The sequence below is a fragment of the Triticum urartu genome, chromosome 6A (genome assembly GCF_056163025.1).
Source record: "Triticum urartu cultivar PI428250 chromosome 6A, HENAU_Tu73, whole genome shotgun sequence".
Lineage (NCBI taxonomy): Eukaryota > Viridiplantae > Streptophyta > Magnoliopsida > Poales > Poaceae > Triticum > Triticum urartu.
Genome location: NC_141878.1, coordinates 305,615,449 through 305,628,443, shown reverse-complemented (window position 1 = coordinate 305,628,443; position 12,995 = coordinate 305,615,449).

The window sequence follows — 12,995 nt, the reverse complement described above, 5'->3', positions numbered from 1 at the left end:
ATTTTTTTGGCCGAATTGGGACAAGCTTTGGTGTAAGCTTCTTGCAAACCGGAGCTTCCCAGAAGAATGCTCGTGGTTCCGAGAGGGAATGTGTCACCTCCGTGTGCGAAACGACATATGTACTCTGCCTTCTCCTGCATTAATTTTTTTACACAGGTAGATTAGACCAAATAGAAGAAACATGCTAAATTTTGGAATTATTCCGTGTTCGTTTGGCCTTTGTTACACATTAATTGAGTTTCTACGCATTTCATGTGCATAATTGAAATTTGAACTACAAGCATAGGCTCCAGTGCACCAAAGTTGTTTGAAAAATCACATGCTTTGTCATTGGGTGAATTTCTAGGTCCCATGCAAGAGGTGGGAGTGAAATTCAACAATCTGGGAGTGGTGGTTCGGCTGGAAAGATTGAGAAACTTGGCATGGTGTGGTGGCTCGGCCGGAAAGATTGGGAAACTTGGTTTTTTAATTCCTATTATTCCAAAACACACCTGAAAATCATGAAACTTGGCATGGTGTCATGACTTGTCCCCAACATGCTTCTGGTAATTTTTTGGCCGAATTGGGACAAGCTTTGGTGTAAGCTTCTTGCAAACCGGAGCTTCCCAGAAGAATGCTCGTGGTTCCAAGAGGGAATGTGTCACCTCCGTGTGCGAAACGACATACGTACACTGCCTTCTCCTGCATTAATTTTTTTACACAGGTAGATTAGACCAAATAGAAGAAATGTGCTAAATTTTGGAATTATTCCGTGTTCGTTTGGCCTTTGTTACACATTAATTGAGTTTCTACGCATTTCATGTGCATAATTTAAATTTGAGCTACCAGCACAGGCTCCAGTGCACCAAAGTTCTTTGAAAAATCACATGTATGTCATTGGGTGAATTTCTAGGTCCCATGCAAGAGATGGGAGTGAAATTCAACCATATGGGCATGGTGGCTCGGCCGGAAAGATTGAGAAACTTGGTTTTATAATTCCTTTAATTCCAAAACACGACTGAAAATCATGAAACTTTCCATGGTGTCATGACATGTCACCAACATGCTGCGGTAATTTTTTTGGCCAAATTGGGACAAGCTTTGGTGTAAGCTTCTTGCAAACCGGTGCTTCCCTCAAGAAGGCTCGTGGTTCCGAGAGGGAAGGTGTCACCGCCCTGTGCGAAACGACATACGTACACTGCCTTCTCCTGCCTTAATTTTTTTACACGGGCAGATTAGACCAAATAGAAGAAACGTGCTAAATTTTGGAATTATTCTCGGTTCGTTTGGCCTTTTTATGCATAAATTGAGTTTCTACGCATTTCATGTGCAAAATTCGAATTTGAACTAAAAGCACAGGCTCCAGTGCACCAAAGTTGTTTAAAAAATCACATGTGTGTCCTTGGGTGAATTTCTAGGTCCCATGCAAGAGATGGGAGTGAAATTCAAACATCTGGGCGTGGTGGCTCGGCTGGTAAGATTGAGAAACTTAGTTTTTTAATTTTTGTAATTCCAAAACATGCCAGAAAATCAGGAAACTTGGCGTGGTGTCATGACATGGAACCAATATGCTGCGGTAATTCTTTTGGCTGAATTGGGACAAGCGTTGGTGTAAGCTTGTTGCAAACCGGAGCTTCCCTCAAGATGGCTCATGGTTTCGAGAGGGAACGTGTCACCTCCGTGTGTGAAACGACATACCTACACTGCCTTTTCCCGCCTTAATTTTTTAACACAGGCAGATTAGACAAAATAGAAGAAACGTGCTAAATTTTGGAAATATTCCGGGTTGGTTTGGCCTTTTTTATGCATTAATTGAGTTTCTACGCAATTCATTTGCATAATTCGAATTTGAACTACAAGCACAGGCTCCAGTGCACCAAAGTTGTTTGAAAAATCACATGTGTGTCCTTGGGTGAATTTCTAGGCCCATGCAAGAGATGGGATTGCAATTCAAACATCTGGGCATCGTGGCTATGCTAGAAAGATTGAGAAAGTTGGTTTTTTAATTCCTGTGATTCCAAAACATGCCTGAAAATCATGAAACTTGGCATGGTGTCATGACATGGCACCAACATGCTGCGGTAATGCTTTTGGCTGAATTGAGACAAGCTTTGGTGTAAGCTTCTTCCAAACCAGAGCTTCCCTCAAGAGGGCTCATGGTTCCGAGAGGGAATGTGTCACCTCCGTGTGCGAAACGACATGCGTAAGCTGCCTTCTCCTGCCTTAATTTTTTTACACAGGCAAATTAGACCAAATAGAAGAAACGTGCTAAATTTTAGAATTATTCCGGGTTCGTTTGGCCTTTGTTATGCATTAATTGAGTTTCTACGCATTTCATGTGCATAATTGAAATTTGAACTACAAGCACAGGCTCGAGTGCACCAAAGTTGTTTGAAAAATCACGTGGGTGTCATTGGGTGAATTTCTAGGTCTCATGCAAGCGATGGGAGTGCAATTCAAACATCTGGGCGTGCTGGCTCGGCTGGAAATATTGAGAAACTTGGTTTTTTAATTCCTGTAATTCCAAAACATGCCTGAAAATCATGAAACTTGGCGTGGTGTCATGACATGGCACCAACATGCTGTGCAAATTCTTTTGGCAGAATTGGGACAAGCTTTGGTGTAAGCTTCTTGCAAACCGGAGCTTCCCTCGAGATGGCTCGTGGTTCCGAGAGGGAACGTGTCATCTCCATGTGCGAAACGACATACGTACACTGCCTTCTCCCGCCTTAATTTTTTTACACGGGCAGATTATACCAAATAGAAGAAATGTGCTAAATTTTGGAATTATTCCGAGTTCATTTGACCTTTTTATGCATAAATTGAGTTTCTACGCGTTTCATGTGCAAGATTCGAATTTGAACTAAAAGCACAGGCTCTAGTGCACCAAAGTTGTTTAAAAAATCACATGTGTGTCCTTGGGTGAATTTCTAGCTCCCATGCAAGAGATGGGAGTGAAATTCAAACATCTGGGCTTGGTGGCTCGGCTGGAAAGATTGAGAAACTTGGTTTTTAATTACTATAATTCCAAAACATGCCTGAAAATCATGAAACTTGGCGTGGTGTCATGACATGGAACCAATATGCTGCGGTAATTCTTTTGGCCGAATTGGGACAAGCTTTGGTGTAAGCTTCATGCAAATCGGAGCTTCCCTCAAGATGGCTCGTGGTTTCGAGAGGGAACGTGTCACCTCCGTGTGCGAATCGACATACGTACACTGCCTTCTCCTGCCTTAATTTTTTCCCACGGGCAGATTAGACAAAATAGAAGAAACGTGCTAAATTTTGGAATTATTCCGGGTTCGTTTGGCCTTTGTTATGCATTAATTGAGTTTCTACGCGTTTCATTTGCATAATTTAAATTTGAACTACAAGCAGAGGCTCCAGTGCACCAAAGTTGTTTGAAAAATCACATGTGTGTCATTGGGTGAATTTCTAGGTCCCGTCCAAGAGATGGGATTTCAATTCAAACATCTGTGCATGGTGGCTACGCTAGAAAGATTGAGAAAGTTGGTTTTTTAATTCCTGTGATTCCAAAACATGCCTGAAAATCATGAAACTTGGCATGGTGTCATGACATGGAACCACCATGCTGCGATAATGCTTTTGGCTGAATTAGGACAAGCTTTGGTGTAAGCTTCTTGCAAACCGGAGCTTCCCTCAAGAAGGCTCGTGGTTTCTAGAGGGAACGTGTCACCTCCGTGTGCGAAACGACATGCGTAAGCTGCCTTCTCCTGCCTTAATTTTTTTACACAGGCAGATTAGACCAAATAGAAGAAACGTGCTAAATTTTAAAATTATTCCGGGTTCATTTGGCCTTTGTTATGCATTAATTGAGTTTCAACGCATTTCATGTGCATAATTCAAATTTGAACTACAAGCACAGGCTCCAGTGCACCAAAGTTATTTGAAAAATCACATGTGTGTCATTGGGTGAATTTCTAGGTCCCATGCAAGCGATGGGAGTGCAATTCAAACATCTGGGCGTGCTGGCTCGGCTGGAAAGATTGAGAAACTTGGTTTTTTAATTACTGTAATTCCAAAACATGCCTGAAAATCATGAAACTTGGCGTGGTGTCATGACATGGCACCAACATGCTGCGGAAATTCTTTTGGCTGAATTGGGACAAGCTTTGGTGTAAGCTTCTTGCAAACTGGAGCTTCCCTCAAGATGGCTCGTGGTTCCGAGAGGGAACGTGTCATCTCCGTGTGCGGAACGACATACGTACACTGCCTTCTCCCGCCTTAATTTTTTTACACAGGCAGATTAGACCAAATAGAAGAAATGTGTGCTAAATTTTGGAATTATTCCGGGTTTTTTTGGCCTTTTTATGCATTAATAGAGTTTCTACGCATTTCATGTGCATAATTCGAATTTGAACTACAAGCACAGGCTCCAGTGCACCAAAGTTGTTTGAAAAATCACATGTGTGTCCTTGGGTGAATTTCTAGGTCCCATGCAAGAGATGGGAGTGAAATTGAAACATCTGGGCGTGGTGGCTACGCTAGAAAGATTGAGAAAGTTGGTTTTTTAATTCCTGTGATTCCAAAACATGCCTGAAAATCATGAAACTTGGCATGGTGTCATGACATGGAACCACCATGCTGCTGTAATGCTTTTGGCTGAATTAGGACAAGCTTTGGTGTAAGCTTCTTGCAAACCGGAGCTTCCCTCAAGAAGGCTCGTGGTTTCGAGAGGGAACGTGTCACCTCCGTGTGCGAAACGACATGCGTAAGCTGCCTTCTCCTGCCTTAATTTTTTTACACAGGCAGATTAGACCAAATAGAAGAAACGTGCTAAATTTTAAAATTATTCAGGGTTCATTTGGCCTTTGTTATGCATTAATTGAGTTTCAACGCATTTCATGTGCATAATTCAAATTTGAACTACAAGCACAGGCTCCAGTGCACCAAAGTTATTTGAAAAATCACATTTGTGTCATTGGGTGAATTTCTAGGTCCCATGCAAGCGATGGGAGTGTAATTCAAACATCTGGGCGTGCTGGCTCGGCTGGAAAGATTGAGAAACTTGGTTTTTTAATTACTGTAATTCAAAAACATGGCTGAAAACCATGAAACTTGGCATGGTGTCATGACATGGAACCACCATGCTGCGGTAATGCTTTTGGATGAATTAGGGCAAGCTTTGGTGTAAGCTTCTTGCAAACCGGAGCTTCCCTCAAGAAGGCTCGTGGTTTCGAGAGGGAACGTGTCACCTCCGTGTGCGAAACGACATGCATAAGCTGCCTTCTCCTGCCTTAATTTTTTCACACAGGCAGATTAGACCAAATAGAAGAAACGTGCTAAATTTTAAAATTATTCAGGGTTCGTTTGGCCTTTGTTATGCATTAATTGAGTTTCTACGCATTTCATGCGCATAATTCAAATTTGAACTACAAGCACAGGCTCCAGTGCACCAAAGTTATTTGAAAAATCACATGTGTGTCATTGGGTGAATTTCTAGGTCCCATGCAAGCGATGGGAGTGCAATTCAAACATCTGGGCGTGCTGGCTCGGCTGGAAAGATTGAGAAACTTGGTTTTTTAATTACAGTAATTCCAAAACATGCCTGAAAATCATGAAACTTGGCGTGGTGTCATGACATGGCACCAACATGCTGCGGAAATTCTTTTGGCTAAATTGGGACAAGCTTTGGTGTAAGCTTCTTGCAAACCGGAGCTTCCCTCAAGATGGCTCGTGGTTCCGAGAGGGAACGTGTCATCTCCGTGTGCGGAACGACATACGTACACTGCCTTCTCTCGCCTTAATTTTTTTACACAGGCAGATTAGACCAAATAGAAGAAATGTGTGCTAAATTTTGGAATTATTCCGGGTTCGTTTGGCCTTTTTATGCATAAATTGAGTTTCTACGCATTTCATGTGCAAAATTCGAATTTGAACTAAAAGCACAGGCTCCAGTGCACCAACGTTGTTTAAAAAATCACATGTGTGTCCTTGGGTGAATTTCTAGGTCCCATGCAAGAGATGGGAGTGAAATTGAAACATCTGGGCGTGGTGGCTCGGCCGGAAAATTGGGAAACTTGGTTTTTTAATTCCTGTTATTCCAAAACACACCTGAAAATCATGAAACTTGGCATGGTGTCATGACTTGTCACCAACATGCTGCGGTAATTTTTTTGGCCGAATTGGGACAAGCTTTGGTATAAGCTTCTTGCAAACCGGAGCTTCCCAGAAAAATGCTCGCGGTTCCGAGAGGGAATGTGTCACCTCCGTGTGCGAAACGACATACGTACACTGCCTTCTCCTGCATTAATTTTTTTACACAGGTAGATTAGACCAAATAGAAGAAACGTGCTAAGTTTTGGAATTATTCCGTGTTCGTTTGGCCTTTGTTACACATTAATTGAGTTTCTACGCATTTCATGTGCATAATTGAAATTTGAACTACAAGCATAGGCTCCAGTGCACCAAAGTTGTTTGAAAAATCACATGCTTTCTCATTGGGTGAATTTCTAGGTCCCATGCAAGAGGTGGGAGTGAAATTCAACAATCTGGGAGTGGTGGCTCGGCTGGAAAGATTGAGAAACTTGGTTTTCTAATTCCTGTAATTCCAAAACATGCCTGAAAATCATGAAACTTGGCGTGGTGTCATGACATGGCACCAACATGCTGCGGTAATTCTTTTGGCTGAATTGGGACAAGCTTTGGTGTAAGCTTCTTGCAAACTGGAGCTTAACTCAAGATGGCTCGTGCTTCCGAGAGGGAACATGTCATCTCCGTGTGCGAAACGACATACGTACACTGTCTTCTCCCGCCTTAATTTTTTTACACAGGTAGATTAGACCAAATAGAAGAAATGTGTGCTAAATTTTGGAATTATTCCGGGTTTGTTTGGCCTTTTTATGCATTAATAGAGTTTCTACGCATTTCATGTGCAAAATTCGAATTTGAACTAAAAGCACAGGCTCCAGTGCACCAACGTTGTTTAAAAAATCACATGTGTGTCCTTGGGTGAATTTCTAGGTCCCATGCAAGAGATGGGAGTGAAATTGAAACATCTGGGCGTGGTGGCTCGGCCGGAAAATTGGGAAACTTGGTTTTTTAATTCCTGTTATTCCAAAACACACCTGAAAATCATGAAACTTGGCATGGTGTCATGACTTGTCACCAACATGCTGCGGTAATTTTTTTGGCCGAATTGGGACAAGCTTTGGTATAAGCTTCTTGCAAACCGGAGCTTCCCAGAAAAATGCTCGCGGTTCCGAGAGGGAATGTGTCACCTCCGTGTGCGAAACGACATACGTACACTGCCTTCTCCTGCATTAATTTTTTTACACAGGTAGATTAGACCAAATAGAAGAAACGTGCTAAGTTTTGGAATTATTCCGTGTTCGTTTGGCCTTTGTTACACATTAATTGAGTTTCTACGCATTTCATGTGCATAATTGAAATTTGAACTACAAGCATAGGCTCCAGTGCACCAAAGTTGTTTGAAAAATCACATGCTTTCTCATTGGGTGAATTTCTAGGTCCCATGCAAGAGGTGGGAGTGAAATTCAACAATCTGGGAGTGGTGGCTCGGCTGGAAAGATTGAGAAACTTGGTTTTCTAATTCCTGTAATTCCAAAACATGCCTGAAAATCATGAAACTTGGCGTGGTGTCATGACATGGCACCAACATGCTGCGGTAATTCTTTTGGCTGAATTGGGACAAGCTTTGGTGTAAGCTTCTTGCAAACTGGAGCTTAACTCAAGATGGCTCGTGCTTCCGAGAGGGAACATGTCATCTCCGTGTGCGAAACGACATACGTACACTGTCTTCTCCCGCCTTAATTTTTTTACACAGGCAGATTAGACCAAATAGAAGAAATGTGTGCTAAATTTTGGAATTATTCCGGGTTTGTTTGGCCTTTTTATGCATTAATAGAGTTTCTACGCATTTCATGTGCATAATTCGAATTTGAACTACAAGCACAGGCTCCAGTGCACCAAAGTTATTTGAAAAATCACATGTGTGTCATTGGGTGAATTTCTAGGTCCCATGCAAGCGATGGGAGTGCAATTCAAACATCTGGGCGTGCTGGCTCGGCTGGAAAGATTGAGAAACTTGGTTTTTTAATTCCTGTAATTCCAAAACATGCCTGAAAATCATGAAACTTGGCGTGGTGTCATGACATGGCACCAACATGCTGCGGTAATTCTTTTGGCTGAATTGGGACAAGCTTTGGTGTAAGCTTCTTGCAAACTGGAGCTTAACTCAAGATGGCTCGTGCTTCCGAGAGGGAACGTGTCATCTCCGTGTGTGAAATGACATACGTACACTGTCTTCTCCCGCCTTAATTTTTTTACACAGGCAGATTAGACCAAATAGAAGAAATGTGCTAAATTTTTGAATTTTTCCGGGTTTGTTTGGCCTTTTTATGCATTAATAGAGTTTCTACGCATTTCATGTGCATAATTCGAATTTGAACTACAAGCACGGGCTCTAGTGCACCAAAGTTATTTGAAAAATCACATGTGTGTCATTGGGTGAATTTCTAGGTCCCATGCAAGCGATGGGAGTGCAATTCAAACATCTGGGTGTGCTGGCTCGGCTGGAAAGATTGAGAAACTTGGTTTTTTAATTACTGTAATTCCAAAACATGCCTGAAAATCATGAAACTTGGCGTGGTGTCATGACATGGCACCAACATGCTGCGGCAATTCTTTTGGCTGAATTGGGACAAGCTTTGCTGTAAGCTTCTTGCAAACCGGAGCTTCCCTCAAGATGGCTCGTGCTTCCGAGAGGGAACATGTCATCTCCGTGTGCGAAATGACATAGGTACACTGCCTTCTCCCGCCTTAATTTTTTTGCACAGGCAGATTAGACCAAATAGAAGAAATGTGTGCTAAATTTTGGAATTATTCCGGGTTTGTTTGGCCTTTTTATGCATTAATAGAGTTTCTACGCATTTCATGTGCATAATTCAAATTTGAACTACAAGCACAGGCTCCAGTGCACCAAAGTTGTTTAAAAAATCACATGTGTGTCCTTGGGTGAATTTCTAGGTCCATGCAAGAGATGGGAGTGAAATTGAAACATCTGGGCGTGGTGGCTCGGTCGGAAAGATTGGGAAACTTGGTTTTTTAATTCCTGTTATTCCAAAACACACCTGAAAATCATGAAACTTGGCATGGTGTCATGACTTGGCACCAACATGCTGCGGTAATTTTTTTGACCGAATTGGGACAAGCTTTGGTATAAGCTTCTTGCAAACCGGAGCTTCCCAGAAGAATGCTCGTGGTTCCGAGAGGGAATGTGTCACCTCCGTGTGCGAAACGACATACGTACACTGCCTTCTCCTGCCTTAATTTTTTTACATGGGCAGATTAGACCAAATAGAAGAAACGTGCTAAATTTTGGAATTATTCTGGGTTCGTTTGGCCTTTTTATGCATAAATTGAGTTTCTACGCATTTCATGTGCAAAATTCGAATTTGAACTAAAAGCACAGGCTCCAGTGCACCAACGTTGTTTAAAAAATCACATGTTTGTCCTTGGGTGAATTTCTAGGTCCCATGCAAGAGATGGGAGTGAAATTTAAACATCTGGGCGTGGTGGCTCTGCCGGAAAATTGGGAAACTTGGTTTTTTAATTCCTGTTACCAAAACACACCTGAAAATCATGAAATTTGGCATGGTGTCATGACTTGTCACCAACATGCTGCGGTAATTTCTTTGGCCGAATTGGGACAAGCTTTGGTATAAGCTTCTTGCAAACCGGAGCTTCCCAGAAGAATGCTCGTGGTTCCGAGAGGGAATGTGTCACCTCCGTGTGCGAAACGACATACGTACACTGCCTTCTCCTGCATTAATTTTTTTACACAGGTAGATTAGACGAAATAGAAGAAACGTGCTAAATTTTGGAATTATTCCATGTTCGTTTGGCCTTTGTTACACATTAATTGAGTTTCTACGCATTTCATGTGCATAATTGAAATTTGAACTACAAGCATAGGCTCCAGTGCACCAAGTTGTTTGAAAAATCACATGCTTTGTCATTGGGTGAATTTCTAGGTCCCATGCAAGAGGTGGGAGTGAAATTCAACAATCTGGGAGTGGTGGCTCGGCTGGAAAGATTGAGAAACTTGGTTTTCTAATTCCTGTAATTCCAAAACATGCTTGAACATCATGAAACTTGGCGTGGTGTCATGACATGGCACCAACATGCTGCGGTAATTCTTTTGGCTGAATTGGGACAAGCTTTGGTGTAAGCTTCTTGCAAACTGAAGCTTAACTCAAGATGGCTCGTGCTTCCGAGAGGGAACGTGTCATCTCCGTGTGTGAAACAACATACGTACACTGCCTTCTCCCACCTTAATTTTTTTACACAGGCAGATTAGACCAAATAGAAGAAATGTGCTAAATTTTTGAATTTTTTCGGGTTTGTTTGGCCTTTTTATGCATTAATAGAGTTTCTACGCATTTCATGTGCATAATTCGAATTTGAACTACAAGCACGGGCTCCAGTGCACCAAAGTTGTTTTAAAAATCACATCTGTGTCATTGGGTGAATTTCTAGGTCCCATGCAAAAGATGGGAGTGAAGTTCAACCATATGGGCGTGGTGGCTCGGCCGGAAAGATTGAGAAACTTGGTTTTTTAATTCCTTTAATTCCAAAACACGCCTGAAAATCATGAAACTTTCCATGGTGTCATGACATGTCACCAACATGCTGCGGTAATTTTTTTGGCCAAATTGGGACAAGCTTTGGTGTAAGCTTCTGGCAAACCGGAGCTTCCCTCAAGAAGGCTCGTGGTTCCGAGAGGGAAGGTGTCACCGCCGTGTGCGAAACGACATACGTACACTGCCTTCTCCTGCCTTAATTTTTTTACACGGGCAGATTAGACCAAATAGAAGAAACGTGCTAAATTTTGGAAATATTCCGGGTTCGTTTGGCCTTTTTATGCATAAATTGAGTTTCTACGCATTTCATGTGCAAAATTCGAATTTGAACTAAAAGCACAGGCTCCAGTGCACCAAAGTTGTTTAAAAAATCACATGTGTGTCCTTGGGTGAATTTCTAGGTCCCATGCAAGAGATGGGAGTGAAATTCAAACATCTGGGCGTGGTGGCTCGGCTGGAAAGATTGAGAAACTTGGTTTTTTAATTTTTGTAATTCCAAAACATGCCTGAAAATCAGGAAACTTGGCGTGGTGTCATGACATGGAACCAATATGCTGCGGTAATTCTTTTGGCTGAATTGGGACAAGCGTTGGTGTAAGCTTGTTGCAAACCGGAGCTTCCCTCAAGATGGCTCGTGGTTTCGAGAGGGAACGTGTCACCTCCGTGTGCGAAACGACATACGTACACTACCTTCTCCCGCCTTAATTTTTTCACATAGGCAGATTAGACAAAATAGAAGAAACGTGCTAAATTTTGGAAATATTCCGGGTTGGTTTGGCCTTATTTATGCATTAATTTAGTTTCTACGCAATTCGTTTGCATAATTCGAATTTGAACTACAAGCAAAGGCTCCAGTGCACAAAATTTGTTTGAAAAATCACATGTGTGTCCTTGGGTGAATTTCTAGGTCCCATGCAAGAGATGGGATTGCAATTCAAACATCTGGGCATGGTGGCTATGCTAGAAAGATTGAGAAAGTTGGTTTTTTAATTCCTGTGACTCCAAAACATGCCTGAAAATCATGAAACTTGGCATGGTGTCATGACATGGCACCAACATGCTGCGGTAATGCTTTTGGCTGAATTGAGACAAGCTTTGGTGTAAGCTTCTTCCAAACCGGAGCTTCCCTCAAGAGGGCTCGTGGTTCCGAGAGGGAACGTGTCACCTCCGTGTGCGAAACGACATGCGTAAGCTGCCTTCTCCTGCCTTAATTTTTTTACACAGGCAGATTAGACCAAATAGAAGAAACATGCTAAATTTTAGAATTATTCCGGGTTCGTTTGGCCTTTGTTATGCATTAATTGAGTTTCTACGCATTTCATGTGCATAATTGAAATTTGAACTACAAGCACAGGCTCGAGTGCACCAAAGTTGTTTGAAAAATCACATGTGTGTCATTGGGTGAATTTCTAGGTCTCATGCAAGCGATGGGAGTGCAATTCAAACATTTGGGCGTGCTGGCTCGGCTGGAAAGATTGAGAAACTTGGTTTTTTAATTACTGTAATTCCAAAACATGCCTGAAAATCATGAAACTTGGCGTGGTGTCATGACATGGCACAAACATGCTGCGGAAATTCTTTTTGCTGAATTGGGACAAGCTTTGGTGTAAGCTTCTTGCAAACCGGAGCTTCCCTCAAGAAGGCTCGTGGTTCCGAGAGGGAAGGTGTCACCTCTGTGTGTGAAACAACATACGTACACTGCCTTCTCCTGCTTTAATTTTTTTACACGGGCAGATTAGACCAAATAGAAGAAACGTGCTAAATTTTGGAATTATTCCGGGTTCGTTTAACCTTTTTATGCATAAATTCAGTTTCTATGCGTTTCATGTGCAACATTCGAATTTGAACTAAAAGCACAGGCTCCAGTGCACCAAAGTTGTTTAAAAAATCACATGTGTGTCCTGGGGTGAATTTCTAGGTCCCATGCAAGAGATGGGAGTGAAATTCAAACATCTGGGCGTGGTGGCTCGGCTGGAAAGATTGAGAAACCTGGTTTTTTAATTTTTGTAATTCCAAAACATGCCTGAAAATCAGGAAACTTGGCGTGGTGTCATGACATGGAACAAACATGCTGCGGAAATTCTTTTTGCTGAATTGGGACAAGCTTTGGTGTAAGCTTCTTGCAAACCGGAGCTTCCCTCAAGAAGGCTCGTGGTTCCGAGAGGGAAGGTGTCACCTCTGTGTGTGAAACAACATACGTACACTGCCTTCTCCTGCTTTAATTTTTTTACACGGGCAGATTAGACCAAATAGAAGAAACGTGCTAAATTTTGGAATTATTCCGGGTTCGTTTAACCTTTTTATGCATAAATTCAGTTTCTATGCGTTTCATGTGCAACATTCGAATTTGAACTAAAAGCACAGGCTCCAGTGCACCAAAGTTGTTTAAAA